Here is a 19,846-nt window from a genome sequence, read left to right on the forward strand (position 1 = left end):
TCCTGCTGCACAAAATAGAAAAAAGATAGTTGAGAGAGTCATTTTTTCGATAGTTGATCAATAACATGAATTTAAGTAATATTAAATTATATTCAAAATATGTATAAGTTGTAGATATATCACCTAATGGGATTTATTATAAAGTTATTAACAGGTCTATAAGTAAAATTAATGGCAGGAAAAAATGAGTTTCTAATTATTTGTAATTATTATATTTTATAGATATTTGAACTTTACAAAATAAATAATAAGGAATTTTATTACAAAAAAAACCAAAAATAAAAAAATATATTCGTTGTTTTTTCATTTGCTTTTCTTATGATAAAAGGTAATAAAATTTCTTTATTAAACAATTAATAAGCTTAATTTCTTTGCGATCGATTCATTTTAAGACATAACAACAAAATAAATACAATTTTCTTTGTTTGAATTGTTAATACTTGTAAAACGACGTCACTAAACAATTTATATTGCTGAATTAAATACTTGCAGAGCATTTATAGAATGATTAATAAATTATGCATTTATATTGCTACTGTAGGTATAACGGGTCGATTATCTATCGCTGATTATATTTTCCAGTATTCTCCTGGTAGTACCGCAAAGTGTTGAAACTGTTTATATTAAAACGTTTTATTATCTTTTTCACTATATTAAATCTGTTTTTTTTTTTTTTTTTTTTTATTAAGTAAATTAAATGTGTAATAAACAATCTGTTTTGCTTTCAAAATATTTTGAACGTAAGGTGCTAAATATTGAAAAATACATTAAATTTCTTTTAACTTTTCAAATATATTTGTTTTGATTTCAGAGAATAAATTAAAATTAAATATCTCGTACAATTTTATGAATTCTTAGTTTTATCACGTGTACTTTAAATTATTTAAATCATTTTAAAGTTCATATTTTTGTAATTAGTTCATATTTTTGATTTAATTTACTAAAAAGCTTAATTACAGCTAATTTCTAGTATTAAAAAAAAATTTAAATGAGAAAACTTTCCTTACTCAGAGACTGGAGATTAAGTTAAACGATTATTAAAGAGATCGCTTAGATATTTCGTTAATCTTTTCTATTGTAAATGAATTTTCACTTTCTTTGCATTTTGTAAATGCAAAGATATAATATTTTTCGAGAAATTTTAATGAAGCTATTTTTTATATGTCAGCTAAAAACTTAGATGTAAAGTTACAGATTACAGGTAATATACTCAATTGAACTCATTATTAAGCTTAAAAATTTAATATTTTCATAAGAAAATCTGTAAGACTTAAATATTTTTTTTATTCTGTCAGTTAAATCCTTTTATTTTTAAGAAATAACGTGAATTTACGTTTTACAAATTTTTATTGAAAATACTATCAAGTATTAAATCATGTTGACATGAATAAAGGTAACAACAACGTTGTAAATAATTATAAATTAATAGAAGGATATTTATTTTTATTAGGAATAACTGGTATCATTTATATTATTATTTTATCACACATTTTAGAATCTACATAATTTTTACATAATACTATAAAAGATAGTAGACCTTTTATTGCATCATTCTCATGTTTATTTTTTACTTAGAAGATAGGAATTTAGTGGAATTTCGTACAATTATAATCAGAAGTGTAGTAATGATTTCCCATATTACATCCTGTTAAAAATTCCACAGTTCCAATTCATTCAACTTTTTGAACTACTTGTACTGTTTATCACGTGGTTAACATTGGAACTCAATCAAGATAAATAATATTATGTAAAAATATATATAAAATGGTTCATTAAAATAGACGAGTTTATTTATTTGATTTTAATCGAGAGTTTAAAGACCTCATTAATTTACGCTCGTTGACTAAATTATTCATGAAAAAGCATTAAAAAAAATACAATAAAACTTACTATTTTTTTTTAACAAAACAAATTAAAAAAATTTATAACTCTTTTATTACCCTGTAAAACATGTAAAAATTGAGCGTTATTTGTTGGAATTTTTCATAATCTACTTTTGGCATTTTCTAATTAAGTCTTTCGATTATTTTTTCCACAATATAATACCTGTTTTACATCAGAAATACTATAAAGATATTATTATAAGATAAAAATAGTACGTTCTTTTTATAAACTGAAGAAGAAATTGAAGGCGTAACCTAGAGTTTAACCACTATTATTAACGAGTAATTAGAACACCAACAATGTTTTCCTCATAGAATATACTCTTATGCTTCCCAGAAAAATGATCGAAACGCAATTGCTTTAAAGTAATTTTAAAACCAAATTAGAAACAAAATTATTCTTTTTTTAAAGAAATTTAAAAAAACCGGATTTCAAATTAAACTAACGTGATTTTTATGTAGGTTATGAACATTTAGTTTCATGTACGTACTGATTTAAAATAATATTTTATTAACATTTTTGAGCTTCATCTGATAGTGGTTCAAATGTGATTTTTAATTAATGAAATAAGCAAAAAAGGTTTGAAACAAAAATTTACCTGGCCATCAAAAATCATTCGAAAAAAATTTTAACTTAATTATCCTGTCATTTCTTATCTTACTATATTTATTATTCATACTTAGATATGTGTATTATACTCATTGCATTTATGTAAGAACTGAAACATGTTTTACTAATCGTGGAAAAGCAATTATAAAATTTTGTAAAACAGAGAGAAGTCACAAAAATACAAATACATTTTTAAACGTGGCAAATAACGGATGAAATAAACAACTGTAAAAAAACAGGATTTTTAAATTATAACAAACTAGTAATAATTAAATTCAAGTTATGTGATGTAATTCATTTATTATGGTCAAAATAATTGAAATTGTAAATTGTAAATTGTAAAAGGCATAAACTGAAATATTCATGAAACAGAAATATCTATAAATATAAAAGGCGATCAATCAGAAAAAAATTACTAAACTAGTATCGATAATAAAGTAAAAATTATTGAGTAATAAAAATATTTAAAATAAATATAGAATAACTTAATTTAGAAGACGAAAAAAATACTTAAAAGGCTCCCCGAAAAATGAAATACAGCATCAAAACTTTTCTATCATTTCAAATTTAGTATCTCAGCAGTAATAACCTCCATAAATCAAAACATTCCACTTTTTTCCGAACATAAATTGAAAATACTTGAACCTTTTATCCTGTTTAAATTTTAATTTTAATTAAAAAGAATTCCTTTATTTTCAAATATTGTGGGAGTTCAGTTCAAAGTTCAAGTCTAACGTTCATCAAAAGAGAATTGCAAAATGTATGGAAGGATTACGATACCCATTTTGATACACCTTTAAGTTTTTTACGGCTAGCTTAAAACAAACCTATAGCTGCGCTTTCACAAATGTTGAAATTAACAGTGTGCTAAATCAGCAACTAGTAATGGTAAGTAAGGTAACAAGCAACGGTATTGCATTTCAACTGGTACTAGGTAAACTATTTTTTAATAACGGATCAGCCTTTCTTTTTATCCCTTTATGAATGACTAAGGAAACATCATTGAAAGCTATACCTAAGGGATCTAACTATACCTAAGGGAAATTTTTAAATTTCCAATTCTACCACTTGGCATCTTATTTGGTTAATCAACTTCTTTTTTTACTTTTTAAAGGTCTTGTTTACCAAAACTATGTTACATTTCAGCTTTATAACTTTTCGAAAAGTGAGATAATTAATAATGAATGAGTGAAAGAGGGTTTCCCATTTGAATTGTTTCGTTTCTCCAAACAGTTTTCCAGCTACTTCGAAGTCTGAGTGAGTGTGTGTGAGCGTTTGTTTTTGTTTTTGTTTTCAGTATAGTTTATTGTTGCGAGTTGAACTCACCTTATATACTCTCGGGTAGTAGGTCAATTCCTTCGGATATTGTCAAATCAATCAAGACTTGTTCAAGACTTGATGAGATGTGTTTTGTTTGTTTTTTTTTTTTAGTTTTTAGGTAATAGTACACCGATCGGAATGTCATATGTGGCATTCGCATCGGTGGCTTCCTGACTGAGGTAAGATCGAGGCTGAGAGATGCCTTTTACCCCGAGATTTTGAATATGACCTCCAGCAAAGCCCATCAGGGCTAGAAACGGCGGGGGTGGCGTGGCGACCGTAGGCGTCAGATGGCGGGTGTTTTCTCCTATGGATCAGCTCTAAATATGCAATTACCTTCGGTACCTCCTGTTACTCAACGTTATTACTCCCTTTGGCGGTCTTCTCTCGTGATTTATTTCTTTGGTGTTAGTCAATATAATAAAAAGAAAACGAATGCAGTTTTCTTACAAAATAAATTTTTTAGTATTGTAAATAGCGTCAATCCAGATGCAATATTTTATACAGATCGTTCTATACACGATAATTCTGTTGGTTTTGCTTTTATGGTTGACAGTAGAACATAAGTGTTTGGCCTTTCCTGTGTTACGAGGGTTTTCGTCGCGGAGCTGTTTGTGTTTAACAAGGCCTTAAATGCACTTAGCTCAACATTCGTGCATGTACTTGTCTGTTCAGATTCCATGAATGCCTTGCAAGCCATTAGTGATATGTACTCTGGACTCCCTGTTGTCTGTGATATACAGTCTATCACCTCTGAAATGACTCAACGTAATATAAGTATGCGCTTCAGTTGGATCCCCAGGCATATTGGAATTTCAGGCAATGAACGCGCTAATCGTGCCGGCCTCCGTGGCGCGAGTGGTAGCTTCTCGGGCTTATAGTTCAAAGATTCTTTGTTTTTTCACAATTGTTTATTTCATCCGTTATTTGCCACGTTTAAAAATGTATTTGTATTTTTGTGACTTTTTTGTACATTTTACAAGATTTTATAATTACTTTTCCACATTTAGTAAAACGTGTTTCGGTTCTTACATAAATAGAGTTTTTTTTTTTTATATTTATTCAGGTGAGTGTTCTTTTTTTATTCTTTTTATTTTTTTCGACGAAAAATATATTCCATTAATATCTTTTTAAAAATAACATAGATGTTCTCCAAACATAGATTTTTCATTTAAAAAAGAATAATAATATTATTCATTAAAATGGATTTCCTATCTAGCGTAAATTCTCTTAGGAACTTGAAATATATAAAACATTATAAAAAGTTCTACTAATAAGATAAATTTATTGTTATTATGTTTCAACTAAAAAGGAAAAATTTACAGAAAATAATTGAAAGATAATTTTTATTTTTTCAGATTTAAAGAAAATGAGAAATAAGTTGGAACTTCGTCCAGTAAGTAAAATTTAATGACTATTCATTATTTATATTTAATCTTCCTACTTGTTTTTGCTAAGTTACTGGTTTATTTTTCTAAATAATATATTTAACCATAATCTTTTTCTTCTTTTCCCAAACACAATTAGACTATAAAGCCTGTTCCGGCACCTATCTACGTAGTAGTCTACCTCTATCTCTTTTACCACACAGTCTAAAATTTTGTAATCTACTGTTAGTCGCTTCTCCGACATTTTTTTCTATTTGTGTACATCAGTTTGACCTGTATAATTTTATATCATTAAGTAATGGGATCACTTGCAACTCTTACCATATATCCTCACTCGTCTATCTAAAATGTTTTTTCTCAAAAACATTTAAAAATGCAGTAATAAGTAGTGCTTATTTAATGTCTAAAGTACGAAACGCATTTTAATTACAGAATTAAAAATATATCCTGGCAAATACATGTTACAGAATTTAAAATTAATGGAATAGAAAATTTATTAAAGTCTTTCTCTAAGAGTAAATGTTTCCTTTTATTTAAATAAAATTCACTAAAATACTACATACGTGTGCTGCATTTAGCATTATATAGTTTTTTAGTATTACTTTAACAGCTTTCCAGGTAGAAGGGTACATAAAAGAATCAAAAAGATAAAAAGAAAGATTATTACAGTAACTTTTGTTAAGATTTACCGTAGAGATAAAAATTAATAATAAATAGTAAAATTAAGTAGAAGATTTAGTATTTATTGCACTCATATTATAAATAATTTTATTACTAATTCAAAATAAGCATTAAATTAAAAGAAGAAATATTTTTCCATCAACATTGAAATGTCTATATTTTCTTACTTAACTAATAAAATTAAATTAAAATTCAAATACAATGAAATATTAAAAGTTTATAAAATTTTGTCCCGAGTAGTGAATTGCACTTTATCAATTATTAAAATATTAGTTTACTTAACCGTTGTTGAACTGAATTATTAAGACGCGTCATAATTTATTCAAAACAAATTTGGAGATTAAAATTGGTAACGTGTAAGGGTTTTCTTTGTAATGACTGTGTTTTCAATCCAATTTTGCGACGTTTATTGGTTTAGTTGAGCCGTAAAATCTTAGATAAAAAGTTTTTCAAGAATTATTGTAAACAACTTTAGAAAAATTTTTTTTTGTAAGTTATCTCGTGGTAGCTTATTCTTATTTATGGGATTAATCGAGTGTAAGTTTGTGCTTGTTGTCAAAGTAGCCCGAATAAGGACACAGTACTTATGATTACTGTTTAGGGATTGGAAGCTGAATTATGATTATTACAACAAAATACAACATTACGTCTAAGGTAGCTTAACTGACTCCTGGTTGAAATGGAAATTAAAAAGTGAACTCAACGTTACTGTTGTACGTTGTCCCCCATAGCTGTATGTTATAGCTCATATTCGTTTCATGAATACCTTTTGTAGTAGTAATTTGTTTAACAGAAGTAAAGGAGATCTTATGCCCAGCATTCAGTACATTCGCTTAAACTTAGTGTCTAATTGCTTTCTCTTTTCTGTGAACGTTTCACGTTAAACGGCGATCCAGATGCGATCCCAAGTACCGTATATTGTTTGTACATGGGATGTAAACATTATCCAGGTTGACATGTGGACAATCACCTCTCTTCATTGTAAATGTTACATGATGTAACAGCCGAATTTACCTTTATCTTCCATCTACATAGCCATACGTTCATATGATTCAATACAAATTGTAGTTTACCAGAGGCCAAAGTTGCGTTATTGTCGTCCACCAAGATAGCCGTGTCATTTGCAAACGTTGCGATTATCGTGATCACATCTGAAAGATCTGAAGTGTAGGTTATATATGAACCCAAAACTGAACATTGCGAGCCTCCTGACTCATCGATAAAATTAAATAACTGCTAATTATATCTAATTAGCGAAAAGCGTCATTTCAGATAACTTGGTAGTACTAAATAAAATGTCAACCTTTTCTTTTTCTCTCTACTCCCCTGGGCCGGACCGACTTGATGGTATTACGCCACCCAGGGAACTGTCCGTTACTCTAATAGACCCTCCCCGCCTACCGGCTATATACCGGCATGGCAGGTCAGGCCTACCAGTGGCTCTTTTGAGATTTTTTATTCTCTATTATGTCCTCTATGGAACCACATCATACCTACAAGTCGTGATGTGACCCCCGGATCTTTTATAATACTCTCTTGTCCCTACAGCACACCCCAAGGAGTCCTCAGCTGATCATTGAAACCAGCACACCTAAGCATGCTGGCTCTCACCGCTGAGGCTGTCCACCCAACCTAACATACTAGAAACCCATACTTCTTTCATCTTCATTCTTTTGTTTTAGTACTGTCTTTATATAATCAGCGACCTTCCTCCAGTTCTCCTTACTGCTGAGCATGAAATCCATGGTTTCCTTCGGCGTTTTTCCATGAATACCCGCGTCGTGTCTTAGTCTTATCCATTTATTACATACTAAAAACGTATGCTCAGAATCATCGTCCTGTTCGCAGTACATGCACGTGGGTTCATTCCTTCTTCCCACCTTATGGAGATAACCATTGAAACACCCATGTCCCGTCAGGAACTGGGTGATCTAATAGTCAGTTTCTCCATGCCGCCTGTTTATCCATCCTGTTAATTCTGGAATTAAGGTTCTTGTCCATCCAGCCACTCCAGCCTCCGCCCATCTCTCCTGCCAGATTCTATGTATGTTTTGCGTGACTTCATTTTCTGCTCTCCCTAAAAACCTGTCAGTTGTATATCTGGCGATAAGGTCAATCGGTAACATTCCCGAGAGCACACAGAGGGCCTCGTAAGAAACAGTTCTGTAGGCAGATACTACTCCCAGTAGTATCCCGCTGTGTGCTATCTTCAACCTGTCTCTATTTCTGCTAATAGTGAGAGCACAACTCCATGCCGGCACAGCATACATCATTGTTGACACTACGGTTGTCGCTAAAACTCTTCTTTTTGATGCCCGAGGAGCGCTCTGCTTTGACAAAATTATATTTAGGCATTTAGTCAGTTTCTCCGCACTCTGACAGACACTTAGTACCTGCTCAGTAAATCTGCAGTTTTTCTGTAAGATGACTCCAAGATATTTTAATACTGTTACTTCCTCAATATTATAGTCTCCAATTCGTATATCTACTGGCTGCAATACACGTTTTCCAATGAATTTAATGTATTTACATTTTTCAATCGAAAGCTGCAATCCGCTATCAATGAGCCATCTACCAACTGTCTCTAATGCAGCGTTTGCCTTGTTTTTAACTTCATTGATCGTTCTGGCCTGCACAAGGATTGCCAGATCATCTCCGTATGCTATAATTTGTACACCCTCAGGAAATGTTAGCCGAAGCACACCATCAAAGGCAATGACCCATAAAAGTGGTCCAAAGACTGAGCCCTGCGGTACTCCGGCACTCATACTAAAGGATATCTCTTGCTCTTGCGCCTTGACTTTACAGTTGCGACTTTTGAGGTATTCCTCTACTTGCCTTCTCAAGAACGGGCTAATTCCCTTTTCAACCATGGCCGCATTAATATGTTTCCATGGAATCGACCCGAAAGCATTCTTCACGTCTAAAGAGACAAGCAAAGGAATGTTTCTTGTCCGCCAAGTACCTCTTCTAGTTTCGTTAGCCCAACTAATCACCTTACTAACTGCCTGAACTGTTGACCTGCCTTTCAAAAAACCAAACTGATTAGCACTTATTTTCGCACCATCTTCCACCTCCTGCACTATGCGGCCAGCCAACATTTTTTCAACCACTTTTCCCATCGTGTTGAGGAGGCTCAACGGTCTATATGTCAATTTTCCTGTATCATTTGTGCCTTTAGGCAAAAACACAACTTTTGCCTCCTTCCAACACTCCGGGAAAGTCTTGTGAATCACGCTGTAGCTGGCCACCTCGAGTATCTCCCAAGGTGCTTTCTTGATAAGATTCTTAATTAATGCAGCTGGTATTTGGTCCGGTCCCGGGCTATTCTTAGTCGCAAGCATGCTGCCAGCACATTGCAACTCGCATAAGGCAAATCTTCTGCTATCGCATTCAGTGGGGTTGCGCTCCTCAACAGTTATATGCGGGAAAAGACTAGATACTTGTGTTTCAGCCCAATCCTTGGAGAGTATCGGAAGCCTTCTGCCAAACCTCTTTGTAACAATTTTAAAAGCCATGCCCCATGGGTCACTGTCTAGTTCAGCACACAACCTCGACCAGTGTATTATCTTCTCTTTCTTTATAGCTTTATTGAGAGCTCTTCTAGCCTCTTTATAGTTGCTAACTGCCTCCTGATATATCGAGTCACCCGTGGGTCTGAGGCTTTGCATTACACGTCTCCTGGTTTGTAGCGTCTGTCTAAGGAGCGCTATTTCACCTGTCCACCAATAGACCGTGTGTTTCCTGAGGCCATTGCGCGATTCTCTATCCATCTCTTGCATAACAATATTGGTCAAAGTATCTGGTGTAAGATGTTCAGCCGCCTCTAGTCTTGTAGCCATTCTATTGGTAATTACTTCTATTTGGTACGCCGAAAATCTAATCAATGAGGGTTGTTCATTCGTCTTAAAACTGACATCGTTCAATGATATCATCGTGGCATAATGATCGCTAGCTATATCATGTGGTATCACCTCCCAATACCACTGCTGACTCCTCCATCTATTGTCAAGTATGGTGAAGTCCAGGATAGAGGTATGTCCCCTGGCCTCGAATGTAGGCGTCTCATCATTAACGCAATGGCAGCCAACGGTCTCCATCAAATCTGTTAATAATTTACCTTTCTTATTCGTACATCGACCGCCAGCCGCCACCAGCCTACTGTTGAAATCTCCTACCATGATGATCTTCTTATCCGTGTTACTAATTAGCTCTTGTATCGTATCAAGGGTGCTAGTGAATTCACTAAGTGCCACATTGGGAGATATTTATACGCCAATTATCATTGTTTGTGACGTTTCTAGCGCCACTGTGCCTTTGTTTCTAAAATTTAATCTGCTTGCCACTCTATTACTGACATCTTTAATCACTACGTCACCCTCAGTGTCTGCATACCAACCAGACCTAGCTGCCTCATAAATATTTGGCTCGGTAATAACCAATATGTCAACTTTCTTCTGTACAACCAATCTAGATACCATGCTGTGTGATAGCGTGCTCCTGTTTACATTTGCTTGTAATACTCTAATCATTTTTATTAATATCACATTACATTACCATGCACCAGTACTATGCTCATGGCTGTTACACGTCAGACATTTCTTGGGCTCCTGACAATTCGCAATAACGTGGCCTCTGCCCCCGCAATTAAAACACAATTCAGATCTGTCAGGACCTTTACAATCCTGACGACTGTGACCCGTACCCCAGCATCTGTAACATTTTTCACCATCTTCTCGTATGAATGCTCGGCAGTTCACCCAGCCGATACGTAAACGCTGCTCCACCATCCTACAGGCTGCCCTGTAGGATGTGATCACCGTAACATTCCTGGTCTCCGCGAATCCGGGTCTTATTGAAGAGATCCTGACATCTTCCATATCACCAACTCTTGCCGTTATAGCCGCTAAGATTTCTTCTACAGTGGTGTCTCCTTCGACGTCTCTAATATGTACAATAGTGCGACGCCCGGCTCTTGTTTTAAGATCCAACTTTAGGTCAGCAACTTTATTTTTTAGAATACTCGTAAATTCTTCAGCACTTTTGGAACCCTGTATTCTTACCAGTACCTCCTCATTTCTTCCTGTTTTCAGTGAAATTACATCTTTAGTATCATCTTTTGCAACCGCCGTCTTCATGGCACCCAGAAGCTCAGCGTATGTTTTGCCTGCAGCTTTGACGACTAACGTTCTTTTATCCTCCGCAGGAGGGGTTGACTTCTTAATACGCATTTGCCCAGGCCTAACCTGAGAGTCTGCACCGTCCGTATGTAGAGTCAGAACTTTAATAGCTTCTTCTCTTTCCCTATAGAGGTACGACAATATCTTTTTAGTATAATTTTCTATACTATTGTTCGGCAGTATATATGCTAATTCATTAATATTTCCTTTAATTCTTCTCAGAGGTTTCATTATAGTAAGCATAGTGTTCTTCTCTTCCATGCTAGAGTCGTAGAAAATTTTATACTTCCTCCGCTTCACTTCTGTCTCCTCTCCGAAGACAGTTTGCTCATCCCTCATAATATCTCCCGCCTTATATTTGGGGCTCCTTGTGTCGTCATCTTCACTCACGCGGATTCTGCAAACATCTTTCAGGCTACAAGTATCTCCTACTCCAGCGGGCAATTCAGAAACCATACTCTATTTAGCCCTAAGTACGTTCGGCCATCTCTTATGTAGTAACTCAATAAGTTCTTCATCCTCTAGCTCTTTTGTGAATATTTTCTCTATATCATCTTCTCTATAGGTGGACATCGTCTGTGTGGCCTGTGTGACCTCAACCTTAACTTGACATTAACTCTATAAAAGTTAATAAAGGTTATAAAAGTTATTAAAGGTTTGTTGAAAATGTAGGAAAGCTGGCGAAAAAATTTCCTTTCTTCCAGACATCCATATATAACACTAACAATTCTATGAGAAAATTCTAACAATTCTGTGAGACTGCTTAAAGGTTGAATGACCGTATCTAAAGACAAACTGATAATCTGGAATGTAACTGCTTATTAGAATCGGTTTCAGCCTGCGAAGGAAGAGCTTCTCAGAAATTTTGGAAAGGATAAATAGTAAAATTATAAATCTGCATGAGAAAATGCTTTAGGCGGGCTTAGTGGTTAAGACCAGTCCATATTTGGGATATTTTTCACTCTGATGGGAAGCACGTTGTACGTAGAATCGTATTAAAAAGGTGAGCTATACAGAGTACTGCCAATGATTGTAACATGAATACCATTCTGCCAGAGAGTAAATTAAAGTCCTTAGTCTTTTTTGAGTTCCTCATTCTTTTAAATTCTCCCGATATCTCAAAAGATGAGAAGGGTTTTATTGAGAGGGTTTCACAATGCGATAGAACCATGTAATTATTTAATAATTTCCCCCTTGTCTTAAGTTTAAAGACTTTGCATAGGCGAGCAGCAAATAATTTGGCCTTTTGGCTGTCATTACAAGTCCACCCATTTGATGACCTCAATGGCAGAGACTATAGAATAGGTATTTTGAAACTTCTTTGGGCTTTTCACAAGGAATAATCATTTCTGCCAGTAGGGGAACGATTTTAAACTTAGCCCCTAGACCTTTTATCTTTTATCGATGTAATTAGTTTCTTCAATCTGCGTGCAATTCAGAGTCAATTTGTCTTCGGTTATCTTGTAGCATTGCCACCTTCTCCGAATTTTTCTCTTATTGGCAATAAGTTCCATAACTTTCTTAAGGTATATTATGCCTTCTCTCCACTCATATCTCTACTCGGGTATCAAGCACTATGCCGCCTCCTGCATAATTGATGTCAATCGTTGGATCGAATAATCCACACTGATTGGGCAGTTAATTGAAATATCTTCAGGTAGCCTTTCCGCAACTCAGCACCGGTAGGAACCTCTGTCTGTGTTATTGTTTTGAATATCGGAGAATTCCTTTTTTTTATAACCATTCTGTTTACAGACAACACTACAGGCGAGTGGTTGAACATACAATAAAAATTATTTCTCAGATGTGTAGGAGAAGGAAACTCCCATAGTTACACTGAAATCCAATAATTCAAGAGCCTTAATCGGATCTGAAAGCCAATAAGTTGGATCCAGTCCAGAGACATCATTGAGCCGTAGCATCGTGATACACTCCTTAAGGTTCTACTGCGAGTACTTATGAGTCTAAACCCCAATGTACATGTTTCATATTACAGTCATCCCAGCTAATAAAACGGCAGCCTAATGTATTGAAGTACGCAAAATACATGTAATCCATGATCACATGACGAGGGAAGATTTAAGTTGCTGAAAGTCTTAGGGGTCCAAGCCAATCCAATATTTCAACCGTGGTTGATGCTAATACTGGTAGCTGAATATGTCTTATCCCGTTCATGATTAAGACCGCAATTCCCCCAATGCGTTCTGCCATCTGAATGGTTAGTCGCACGAACTGAATAACCTCAAATAGGTAAGTAGTTCCGGACAGTAAATCATGTTTTTAGAAACGAGGATCCAATTAAATTCGGTAAGGATCAATGCCTCCAGTTCCTCTCATTGGTGCATATCATTTATGTTCTATATCGTAGTTCTCAGATTTTTCACCATTACCGAAGCATAGCAACCATCTTTGTTAGAAGACCTCTAATTTTTTAGATTTATTGCATCAAAAATTCAAGCTTCAAAGCTAGAACACAGTTTAAAAAATTCAAGCTGTCAGCTTCTGAAACTTATCTTCAAAACTAGTACATATTCAAAACTATCTTTTAAACATAATTCGTTCTCCTTTCTTCCAAAATCTCCTTAAATACTTTACATCTTATAGTTAGCGGGATGATCTATCATAGCCCACAAGTAGCTGGAGTGTTCCTGTCGCACGTTTCACACAGCTTTACGGTCGCATGCAGTTATTCTTGCTATGTCCATATTGCTGACATCACATAAACTGTGCAATTCCAGGAGACCTTCCAAGGTTCTTCAAATTTAACACTGCAGTTGCCATTAAATCTTAGAGAAAATATCTCTTATTTGATATCTTGTAATTCTGTATTAATAAAAAAGGTAGTGAACGGTTCCTTCGTACTGCGATGGCGAGCGTTCATATTATCTCATACCAAGTGTCCTGAATTTCAATGTCATCTTTGATCCCCTCTATCAGAGGATCGAGTAGAGTAAATTCCGCAGTTCAACCCAAAAAGTTCATTCATTCTTACTAGTGAAAGTATGCACTATAAGGTTTCGCTTCTTGACTAATCGAATAACTTTTTTGTAAGCCTCTCTATCTTTGGAGATCACTCTCAATTGGTTTGTAATTCACTCGCATACTATACTTCGATTTAGTCACGACTGTTTCTAACAATTCATATAGTTTTAAAATGTCTGTTATATCATACAATAAATACTATTGGTGAGGGTTTCATATTCTCCTTCTGATTAGTTTGTTACTGTCTCTTCTGTAGGAAGGTGATGCTATTGAAAAGAAAGAGCCAAGTCATTATTAGCAAACAGTTTGTGACATCTCGGTGTACGCAGAGTTGGTGTAGTTTTCCACAGTATATTGTCTTTTGAGAATCCGTAATATCAGATATTCCTTTACTTACCGAGATATCACTGATACTTCTGATAATGTTATCTCTAATAAGTCCGTCACGCATTGTTTTTTCTGGGGTCCCTGATTGAACTCATTTATAGTCAGATTCGATTTACTTTTCAAAAATGTCGTATTGCCCTTGTTAATTGAAGCAGCAAACAGCTGATCCATAAAAACTTGATCGACATTAGGTTATCGAGGTTGACGGCCCCCATGGTGCGAATGGTAGCGTCTCGGTCATTCATCCGGAGGTCCCAGGTTCGAATTCCGGTCAGGCATGGATTTTCACAAATTACAATATTGGTATTTTTTGTTTTCCCCTACAATGGTTTTTTTTTAAGTTGCGTATTATATTTTATGTTTTTTCTTCCAAGTCGGTGGGCACTTGGAGCTATTTGCAAAGAAATTATAAATAAAATCTAACCAAACTTAACCTACGCTTGCTTCGCTCGCTAACCTATTTTTTTAATTTCTATTCGTTGATTTTATTCGAACATGGGTTTTCCAAATGTACTTGAGAGAGACCCAATATAAACATTATGCTTGTAATTTTATATATATATTAACTAAACTTAATCTATGCTAGCTAACCTTAACTAGCGAGCCCACGTTACGTTTGTTTAGATTATAATTTCTCTGCAAATATCATTCCCAAATACCAACTGATTAATATAATACGTAACCTAAAAAATACCATTGTGTGGAAGAAACAGTAAAGATCCACAAAATTTCCATTTCATCTCACCCTGAAGCAATACCTAACGGTGGTCCCGGAGGCTAAAAAAAAGTTATCTAGGTTAAGTTCTGCGAAAACAAGCAATTTACGTCCAATAAAAATCTTAAGTAGATGACTTTAAAACTATTCTTAATGCAATACCCAAATTATATAAACTTAAATCAGCACCTTATATTGTTATACAATTTTCACAATTCCATAAACAAGTTTGCACTACAAAGTAAACAAACCTATATACTCTTAAAACAGCTGATGTACAAATTAATATACTTGCTTATTTTTAATACATAATCACTTATTAATAAATCATAACACATTGAAATTTTACTGTCGAAAGCGAGAAAGGAGTACCTTTCTATAATTATTTTAAAAATTTCCCATTATTTCTTGCAAAGGTTTTCTTTAAATAAATATAGCACATAAATAACGTAAAAAAGAAGCTTTCCTAACGTGTAAAACATAAGTTTTGTTTTTTTTTTTAATTAGGCTCAAATATAACTATGTTAATCTTTTAAGATGAGCTCTCTTATTGACAAATATTAATGAACATTGTAACGGAATTAATACGTAGGACTAAACCGGTGTAACATTACATAAACGTAGTTGAACTGCCAGGTATTAGTGATCAATTCTAATCTTATGCCACCTGCAAATATAAATCGTTTAGTAGGCATTTCTGAAGTTACTGTTTTTAGAGCAACTATGTGATGAGAAATCTGAACGAAAATCACTTTTAAACACCCCTCACCACTATGTGTTCTTACTGTAACTGCTTTTAATTTAGTGTATTCAGATACAAAAATTTATAATGGATAGGTTAGCTTTATACGATACATAACTTGAATTAATTTAACACAATATTAATTGTAATTTTTGTTTTTCTCATGATCGAATTTATCACTGAAAAGAAGTAATGAAAGTGTATTATAATTACATGTTTTTTGACTTCTTCTTTAGTGTAGCCTTCTATCTTTCTTTTCCCGTTTAGCCTCCGGTAACTACCGTTTAGATGCCATTCTTCAGAGGATGAATGAGGATGATATGTATGAGTGTAAATGAAGTGTAGTCTTGTACATTCTCAGTTCGACCATTCCTGAGATGTGTGGTTAATTGAAACCCAACCACCAAAAAACACCGATATCCACGATCTAGTATTCAAATCCGTGTTTAAAAATAAGTTTACACTTCTTTAGTGTAGCCTAGTGTAGTTAAAAAATTTGTTCCTTCTTAATACGACCTAATAAATAAAAAATAAAAAAAAACAATTTTCTTCTTCCTCTAGAATTGTTGAAGAAAATTTTACAAAATTATATTTAACCAAGATTTTTCTTTTTTTTTATTAACCTCCGGGATCAAGTTAGGTATTGCTTCAGATGATCAGATGAATTATTAGTAGCGTGTGTGAAAATGCCATGTCTGATTGGGATTCAAACCTGGGACTTCCAGATGAAAGGCAGAGACGCTACCACTCGCGCCACGGAGGCCAGCATTTAACCAAGATTAATTTTTTGTTTAACCAATCCCATTAAAACAATATATCTGGTTTTGTAATTGATCTTATGCACGATTTATTCTGTATCAAGAAAGAACGTTCCAACTGTTATAGTAATTAATAATATTTTTGTAAATAATTTAAACTATACAAAATGTCTTAATTTTGAATCAAAATGAATGGATAAAATATTCCGTTGGTATAATTTTATCTACTACTTTATGTTTATTCGGTATAAAAATGTTTATAGAGTTGTATAATTTTGAAATCAAAGTCTGATTTTGTTTGTTGGTAAATTTCAAAATATGAAAAGTATAGTTTCTTTTGCCAAATATACTTTTTCTTTTACAGTCGAATTTTTCTGTTTTTGTTACTTTTATCAGTTGTAATAAAACTTTTTTATTCAGCAACTTTTCCAATATCACGGGGGTGACTACTTCTCCTTAAGTCTCGCCTAAAATCCTTCTATTTAGGTAATGGGGCAGCATTAGATCTTGTGGACTAAAATTATTATTTATTTACTCTTAATTTTAGTAACTTTAATAAAAGTCCATTTAGAATTATAAAAAGAATTAATCAATTGAATGAAAGTACTGTTAATTTGCACTAGAATTTGAAAATTAGTAATTATTTTTAAAAAGTGTATATCTAATAAATCATTCTTAAAAACATTTGTCCACAAAAAATGCAGAGTATTTATTTTCATAAAATCTGAAAACTATATTTTCTAAGAATCTTATCTTTAAATAAATATAGTACGTAAATAAAGTAAAGCTTTAACATGGTCTAAAACAAAGTTTTTTTAATCAGGATCAAATAATAAATAAATAATCGAGGTAGGTATAAATAGTATCTCTTGTATTACGATATTTTATGCTAGAAAATTGTACACAGTAAAATCCATTCACAGATACTATAATTATAAAATATATTTAATTTTAATATAGTAAACCTAAAAAATGTTTAAAAGTTTTGCGTTATTAGTAAAAAAAAAATTATGTAAAAAGAGATAATTTGTACCTTAGGCTCATATAATAATAATGTTATACTTTGAAAAAGCTTCGATTATTGAAAATTTATATATCGCTATAGAATATGGATTGTTTAAATAATTTTAACGATCTGTACTGCTATTTTCAGTTGTGGGCAGAGTTAGAAATAAACGAATGATATAAAGGATTATTGATCGAAAATAACTGATAACTACAGTGATTAATTTATTTTATTTTGATAAAATTAAGCCCGCTATACCAAGTCTTCGCAGGAATGGCTGCAGTATAATTCATCTACATCTAAATCGTCCTACATCCATAGATATCAATGGAAAACTGCAGACTATATAGAAAAGGAGACTCAGATGGTTGTAAATATTTCATTTAGTGTTAAGGTTTACAGTTTTTTTTTTAAAGTCACGTTTTTAACTACAGTTACAGAAAATCCTTTCCAAAAAATAACTATAGATTGCGTTGTACCTCAACTTATTGAATTAATTATTGATATCAAATGTTTTCACATTCGCATCATAAGGTTTTTTTCTATTGTTTTGTCTTCCTTCTATCATCATTAGTGTTATAAAATGTCTCGATAACATGGTAACTCCTTGTTTGTTGATTAACTCTTCTAATATCATTGACCGAAACATTGATATCATCAATCACAAATCTTCTACTTTTATGAAATAAATTTATTGTTAATTCTATGAGAAATTTAGTAGTAAGATTATAACAGTAAGTAATTGTAATTTGTACATATAATAAAATGATAAGTAGGGTCTTGGATCCTCCCTGTGCACGCATCTCGCAAAAACTACTGGACAGATTTTAATAAAACTTTGTAGATATCCTAGAGGCTCGGTAATGACCGATATCTAGGAGATAACTCTAGGATATCTCCAGTTAGAATTATTACGATATTTCTAATGGGGATTAAGGTGTTAAAGATATTCATTAAAATATTTAATCCTTTTACTTCAATATATTTCTGTTATCATAGGGACAGAATAAAATCTGATGTGGACACTACATGATTTTCTTGTACGTCTATTAAATTACATATACACATTTTTTTACTGTACTTCATTTAAACTTATTTCATTTGAAAGGGAAATACGGTTCCAATTCTGTAATAAAGTGGACAGTTACACAAGTGCTAAAATATTAGTTTTTATTAACATCAAATATTTATACAATTATTAATTCAACAATCTTACCTGAAATACTAGGACAGAGTATTTATGTACATATGTACGTACAGACGTCACGCCAAAACTAGTCAAAATGATTCAGCGATGGTCAGAATGTATATTCCCGTTGAAATCTAAAAACTGAAATATTTCGCTATTATAAATTTCCTTTACTTTGTACAACGAAGTAAAAATTTCTGAGCTCAGATCTATTTAATTATCGCCTAACTTAATCTGTAAAATATATACTTTTATATTTTATCTGTAAAATATTTTTAATATTTTGTTAGTTTATTATTATTTATAATTAAAGTTAGTAAATTTACCAAACTTTTATAGGTTTTGATTGTTTATTTTGGTTATCGATATTGGATTATCAAAAGTTAAATGAATATGCCTTCAAGAAAGAGAAGTATCCTTCTTATTATTCAAAGGTTGCTAACGCATGTCATCTCTGTCATCTGAAACAACTTAAGTGCATGATTCTCGGTTAGCTGCTGACCGAGAGCGCTACTCTCAGACTCGAGCTGTAGCTTCGTCTACTGCAGAAGCGTATCAGAACTTCTACGTCAAGTACGAGGGAAACGTTGGAGGAGAGACAACTTTTCAGACTTTAATTGTTATTTATCAGTATTATTCTCACAACCATAAGAATAACGAACACAGCACGGGTAGTGCTCGCTTCACTCGCCCTAACCGGGTAGTAAAAGTAATAAGTTCAAAGGTTTCTCTTGAATCGCAATACAAATGAAACCAATTCTTAGCATCTTCATTAGTTCTTATTAGACATTATGAAGGAATACTGTAAAAAGTTTAGCGGTGTTCATAGTTTTCTTTATTTTTAAATTGAGGTTTTTTCACTACGTAACGGTTTATTAGATTTTCCTTAATCTTATTCTGCATTATGTCGATATTCAAATTCGCACACATAAGTGGCCATATTCTTAAAGTTAATGTGACCAAAATTAAAAACTTAAAAAAAAATTGGAATCTATTAAGTTTTTG

The 19,846-nt window shown here is 32.9% G+C and overlaps 1 protein-coding gene across 5 annotated transcripts in view; it reads left to right on the plus strand.

Moving 5' to 3' along the window:
* The window catches only part of CrzR (corazonin receptor), a 1,123,351-nt gene that overhangs the window by 325,950 nt on the left and 777,555 nt on the right, over positions 1 to 19,846 (plus strand). For all 5 annotated transcript variants that reach the window (XM_075365578.1, XM_075365586.1, XM_075365549.1 and 2 more), the window contains one exon: positions 5,172 to 5,209. The gene's annotated coding sequence lies outside the window, so the exon portion shown is untranslated. The remainder of the gene's footprint in view (positions 1 to 5,171; positions 5,210 to 19,846) is intronic.

The sequence above is a fragment of the Lycorma delicatula genome, chromosome 1 (assembly GCF_047948215.1).
Source record: "Lycorma delicatula isolate Av1 chromosome 1, ASM4794821v1, whole genome shotgun sequence".
Classification (NCBI taxonomy): domain Eukaryota; kingdom Metazoa; phylum Arthropoda; class Insecta; order Hemiptera; family Fulgoridae; genus Lycorma; species Lycorma delicatula.